General features: G+C 44.1%; 1 protein-coding gene across 1 annotated transcript in view; it reads right to left on the bottom strand.

Moving 5' to 3' along the window:
- Positions 1–6649, bottom strand: part of LOC144698213 (uncharacterized) — a 352133-nt gene that overhangs the window by 39380 nt on the left and 306104 nt on the right. The gene's annotated exons all lie outside the window — the stretch shown is intronic.

Below are 6649 nucleotides of genomic sequence, written 5' to 3'. Positions count from 1 at the left end.
GTTCAAGAAGGCAACTCATCACAGCCTTCTCAAGGCCAATCAGGGATGGGAAATAAATGCTGGTTTAGCCAGTGACGCCCACATCTCAGAATGAGGTAAAAATATTGTCCTCATTGTCAAGGGGAAGCAAGGATGCAGCTCCAGTCTGATGCAGCCTTTGTTCATAAAACCAAGACCCATCCACATAAACACCAGTGGAATTGGATAGTGGTGTGGATTTAATACATTCATTGAACACGGCCTCTTTCACCTGACAAGTATGTGGGTTTCTTTCATACTGTAACATCCCAGACAAATGGTATTTGTGAGGTTACAGCATTTTAATACCCTTGATTTGTAACTCCATAATTCATCTACTCTATCACACTGGGGATACTCCCTTCACTTGACTCTTTATTAATAATGTCACTGTGGTATGTGGGGGCACGTAGAATTATTGAATTAAACTCTACCAGGTACTCTATGCTTAACTAACCACTGAACCCTTAAATAAAAGCAATATGCTGCGGATGCTGGAGATCTGAAATAAAGGTATTATTGTGGAAAAAGAAACGGAGCTAATGTTTCGAGTGCAAAATTATTTTCTTCAGAACTGAAGAGAGGGAGAAATAGGATGGGTTTTTTGGCATTGAAAGTGTGTGGGGAGGGTCAAGTAGAACAAAAGAGAGGACGAGGAAGTTGGGAGAAATTAAATAACAATGGTGTGATTGAACGAAAGGCAAAGAGAATGGTAATGGTTATAATAAACAAAGCACAGTCAGTTTTAAAATCAGAATAAAGAACAAAAGATTGTCCAGTTCTGTTCTGAAGAAGAGTCATATTGGACTTGAAACATTAACTCTGTTACTCCCTCCAATGGTGTTGCCAGACCTGTTGAGTTTTTCCACACTTTCGTTTTTATTTCAGTGAACCCTTAATATCTGCTCAGTACACTGGTCAATTGATCTTTCCACAGGGGTCAGCGAGTCTGAGAGTTACCCAGCCAGAAAACCTTTTCTATTCACCTCTTCCATTTCTACAGCAGACAGACAATGTTCTGACAGTGTCAGCAGGGATATGGAATTAATTGGATAGATATTCCAAAAAGCCATCTGTGCTGTGTCATCTGCAAAACAGCGAACATTCAGTGTCAGGATAAAGAGAGGAAGAGCGAGAAACCAGTGACTGTGGCATTGAACCCAGCTAGAGTCAGCACCTTCAGGGGAGGAGAGGGAGGGAAACCAGTGGGAAAAGTTTTAAAAGCTCCCACCAGAGAGCAGCAGTTTAAATCACTTTTAGAAATCTTAATTGCGGAACAAAATTATTTTCGAGTATTGGATATTTCAATGGCGCTGCTGATACCCAACATTCCCTGCGGCTGTGAATGTGCTCAATTAACACTACAGGAACTTAGTGCGCAGGCGCGGTGGTGCTGAACTACCATGAGCATGCGCAGTGCCACCTGTTTCGGAGCGGCCGTGCGAGTGCGGGGGTTTTGGAAATGGGTGAGAGCGGGCGGGGCGGAGGGAGGAATGGAGCCCAAAGGTGAGAGTGGGTAGGGAGGGGAAGCTTCATAAAAACCCAGTGGAGGCCTCAAGCCCCGAATAAGACATTGTAGGTCCCGCGTTTACAGCTCGGAGGCTTTGTTTCCGGGCAACAGGCCCAGGTTAGCGGCTGCCATCTTGTTTCAGAGGCAGCAATGCGCATGCGCGACTTCAGACTCATCGACGTTTACAATACATTCGGCCCATCGCGTCTGTGATGGTCAACAAGGATCTGACGTCATTCATCCAATTTTCCAGCTCTGGAGGCTATGGCGACGCAAGTGAATATCTAAATACTTAAATGTTACGAGAGTTTCTAACTCAATCATCCTTTCAGGCACTAAGTTCAAGATTCCCACCATCCTCTGGGTAAAAACATTTCTCCTCAACTCCCCTCTTAGCCTTCTATCTCTTACCTTAAATCTATGCCCCCCTGGTTATTGACTCCTCTACTAATGAAAAAAGTGCCTTCCTAACCACTTTATCTATGCCCCTCATAATCTTATACACCTCTTTCAGGTCCCCTCTCAACTTTTGCTGCTCCAAGGAAAACAACCCCAGCCTATCCAATCTTTCCTCATAACTCAGACCCTTCAGCCCAGGCAGCATCCTGGTAAATCTCTCCACCCACTCCAGTGCAATCACATCCTTCCTATAATGTGGTGACCAGAACTGTCCACAGTACTCCAGTTGTATCCTAACCAGTTCCAGCGTAACCTCCCTGCTCTTGTATTCTATTCCTTGGCTAGTAAAGGCAAGTATCCCATATGCATTCTTGCCACCTTACCTACTTATCCTGATACCTTCAGGGATCTATGGATATGCACACCAAGGTCCCTAAGATCTTCCGTACTTTCTATGTCATACCATTCATAGTATAATCCCTTGCCTTGTTAGCCCTCCCCAAGTGCCTTACCTCACACTTTTCCGGGCTGAATTCCATTTGCCACCGCTCCGCCCACCTAAGCAGTCCATTGATATCCTCCTGCAGTTTACAGCTATCCTCCTCACTATTTTCCACCCTACCAATTTTCGTGTCATCCGCGAATTTCTTGATCCCTTACATTTAAGTCCAAATCATTTATGAACACAATAAACAGCAAGAGCCCTAACACCAAGCCCTGCGGAACCCCACTGGAAACAGACACAGAAACATCCCTCTACTATCACCCTCTGCTTCCTGCCTCTCAGCCAATTTTGGATCCAACATGCCACATTGCCTTGGATCCCATGGGCTCTTACTTTCTTTACCAGTCTGCCATGAGGGACCTTATCAATAGCTTTGCTAAAGCCCTTGCAGACCACATAAAATGCATTACCCTCATCAACATTCCTGGTTACCTCCTCAAAAAATTTGATCAAATTTGTCAAACACGACCTTTTTTTAATAAATCTATGCTGACTATCCCTGATTAATCCATGTCTCTCCAAGTGCAAATATATTCTGTCCCTCAGAATTCTTTTGTGTGACCATCTTGGTGATGTAACGGAGTGGGCGTGACTTCAGGGTTCCAGTGACCGGGAGAGAAAATCGGTGACTCATTGGTTTTACTTCCACTCCACACACAGGAGCTGGAGACAGGTCCAGGTTAACAGATGGACAATGTGCTGTAGGGCGCATGTGTGACCTTCTGGAGAACATAAAAACAAGAACATCAGAATTAGGAGCAGGCCATTTGGCCCATCAATTTTGGTTCCCCACTTAATGGATCATGCCTGATCTGATTGTGGCCTTCACTTTCCTGCAACCAACCCCTCCCAAACCTTTGACTCCCCTATGGATCAAAAATCTGTTGAACTCAGCCTTGAATTTATTCAATGTCTCAGCCTCCACTGCTCACTGGAAAAGGGAATTCCAAAGACTAATGACCCTCAGAGAGAAGAAATTTCTCTTTCTCTCAGAGCCAAATGAGAGTCACTTTATTTTTTATCTGAGCCTCCTAGTTCTAGATTCCTCTATGAGGGGAACCATCCTCTCGGCATCTACCCTGTTAAGCTACCTCAGAATCTTACATAATTAAAAGCAAAATACTGCTGATGTTGGAAATCTGAAATAAAGACAGAAAATGCTGGAAAATCTCAGCAGGTCTGACAGCATCTATGGAGAGAGAAACAGAGTTAACGTTTCGAGTCTGTCTGACCCTACTTCAGAGCTGAGTTTTTCCTGCATTTTCAGAATCTTACATGTTTCAATAAGATCACCTCTCATTCTTTTGAACTCCAATGTGTATGGGCCCAATCTGCTCAACCTTTCCTCATGATACAAACATCCTCACTCCAAGAATCAGCTCAGTGAACCTTCTCTGAACTGCTTCAATGCAACTATGTCCCTGCTCAAGTTATCTTGGATCAGCAGGCAGGGGGAGAGAATGTTGTGAATTCTATACTGGGTTTTGGAAACTCCTTTTACAGGTGGTTAGAAGTGGAGGATTTACACACAGCAAACTCAAATCAAGAGAAATGTTTGTCTCTTCTGAATTTCTAACCTCAACTGGCACTTATGACTTTTGTAATCTCCTTTTACAGGGAGTTAGAAGATATGAAGACTGTGAGACCTTTCTCTGACTCCAGCACTTCTGGTAACTTTACAGTTGCAGACTCCAGCAGGAGATTTTAAATTTAAAAACAGTGAAATTATTTCAGGGGTGAGTGTTATTGAGCATCCATCTACAATTTAGAGCTCTTCATGCTGTGCTCTGGTTCTATGGCTCTGGGGCTGGTGTGGATCCATTACTGTGGATCTGAATTCATGTCCATCCATTGTTCTGTTTCATCTCTGCCCTCCCTGATCACCTCTCTGCCATTGTTTAACTTCCTCTGCCTCTAATCATAGGTGTATTTAACCATGTTTGGTATTTTACTGTTATTTCCACAAACCGTCTAAATGAGGTTTCCACTGCTGTCCATCCCGTGGCCTACTCACTGCTGATTTACCAGCTTTATCTTCCATAGTCAGGAATTGATTTTCCTGCACTATAGTCCATTTCTCTTCTGCTTCTGTGCTTATATCGACCGTTTTTATTGCACCATTTTTACTCTTCGTAGTTCATCCTGCACATCCTGAAACGTCAACTCTCTTTCTCTTTTTGCAGTTACTGCCTGACATGCTGAGTATTTCCAGCATTTTCTCTTTTTATTTCAGATTTCCAGCAGCTGCAGTATTTTGCTTTTGTTTTATTGCAGGCGTTTCTCACAGAATTGAGTCTAGAAACAGAGATGAACCAATTGAGAGTTGGTTTATGTCGGATGGTTGCAGAGGTTGATCCCTGTCCTCCTGTGTAGCACCGTTTCCATGCAGTCATAGAATGATTACAATACAGTCGGAGGCCACTTAGCCCATCCTGCCCATGCTGGCTCTCTGCAAGAGAAAATCAGCGAGTCCCACTCCCCTGCCCTTTCCTCATAGCCCAGCAGGATTTTTTTTATCTCTCCAGGGTCTTTGTCCAATTTCTTTTGAAGGCCTTTGTTGCATCAGTTTGAGCTGGAGGGGAGATGGAGGAGAAGCTGCTGGGTTTAACCCCGAGATGGTGGAACCCAGTCAGGCTTGGCAATTTCCAATGTCAGGGAAGGCAGATTCTAGGGGAGATCAGGTTGTTAAACGGACACTGTCTGTACAATGTAAAAAGGGATCGTTTAAGGATTAGGTGTTCTTGCAGATGTTTTTTATCTATTTTACTTATACATATTTTTACAATATCCTTGGGATTTGGGGGTCACTAACAAGACCAGCAGCAGATATCACCCATCCCCAGTTACCTGTGGAGAAGATGATGTTTGACCTTCTTGAACCGCTGCAGTCCGTGTGGTGAAGGTGCTCCCACAATGATGTTAGATAAGGAGTTACAGGTTATTCACCCAGCGATGATGAAGGAACAGTGATATATGTCCAAATCAATAAAATGTTCTAAGGCATTTCACAGAAATATTACAAAGCAACATTTGACACTGAGCCACATGAGGAGATATTAGGGCAGGGGCAAAACCAGAAGAGAGAGAGAGAGACCAAAAGCTTGGCCAAAGAGCTGGGTTTTAAGGTGTATCATGAAGGAGGAAAGTGAGGTAGAGAGATGGAGAGGTTTAAGGAGGAAATTCCAGAGCCTGGAGTTTAGGCAACTGAAAGAACGGCCACCAATGGCAGAGCAGTTAAAATCAGGAATGTTCAAGAGGCAGGAATTAGATGAGCGCGAAGATCTCAGAGGGTTGTAGCTGGAGGAGATTACAGGGATAGGGAAGAGAAGAGGCATGGAGGGATTTGAAAACGAGGAGGAGAATTTTTAAATTTTGGTGCTTCTTAAATTGGAACCTCTTAGGTCAGCGAGCACAGGGGCGATGGGTGAACAAGACTTGGTGTGGGCAAGCACACGGGTAGCAGAGTTTTGGATGACCTCAAGATTACAGAGAGCTTGTATGTCGGAGGTTGGTCAGGAGTGTGTTAGGATAGTTAAGTCTAGAGGTAAGAAAGGAATGGACAAGAGTTTCAGAAGCAGATGAGCTGAGACTCGGGTGCAGTGGGGCGATATTACTGAGGTGGAAATGGACGGTCTTGGTGATGATGTGGATATGTGGTCGGATGCTCAGTTTGGGATGAAGCATGTTACTGAGGTTGTGAATACTCTGGTTCAACCCCAGACAGTTGCCAGGGAGACAGATGGAGTCGGTGGCTAGGATGTGAAATTTGTTGTGGAGACTGAAGACTATGGCTTTTAAATTCCCAATATTTAATTAAAGGAAATTTCTCCTCATCCAGCACGGTTTTCAGACAATTAGGATGGTCTGTGAGTTGCAGGGCAATTCAGAGGTGATGGTGTTCACACACACCTGCTACCCTGGTCCTTCTAGATGGTGGAGGTTGAGGGTTTTTATCTTTTTGTATCTCTCTCTCTGTCTCTGCATATAGAGGCCAGAGTCTTGTGTAGGCCCAGACTAGGAGGCAGGTTCCCTTCCCTGAAGGACATTAGTGAACCAGTTGGGTTTTTAGGACAATCCGGCAGTTTTCACGGTCACTTATTCCTAGTGCCGGCCTCACAAATTACCAGATTTATTCAGCTCAGTTTCACAACCTGTCTTTGTGTTTTTGTGGGTTCTCTGTCACTCACTTTTGTCTGTTTTAAATCAGTTTCACAGGG

Source organism: Cetorhinus maximus, chromosome 23 (assembly GCF_964194155.1).
Source record: "Cetorhinus maximus chromosome 23, sCetMax3.hap1.1, whole genome shotgun sequence".
Classification (NCBI taxonomy): Eukaryota; Metazoa; Chordata; class Chondrichthyes; order Lamniformes; family Cetorhinidae; genus Cetorhinus; species Cetorhinus maximus.
This window is presented reverse-complemented; position numbering and strand designations above follow the sequence as displayed.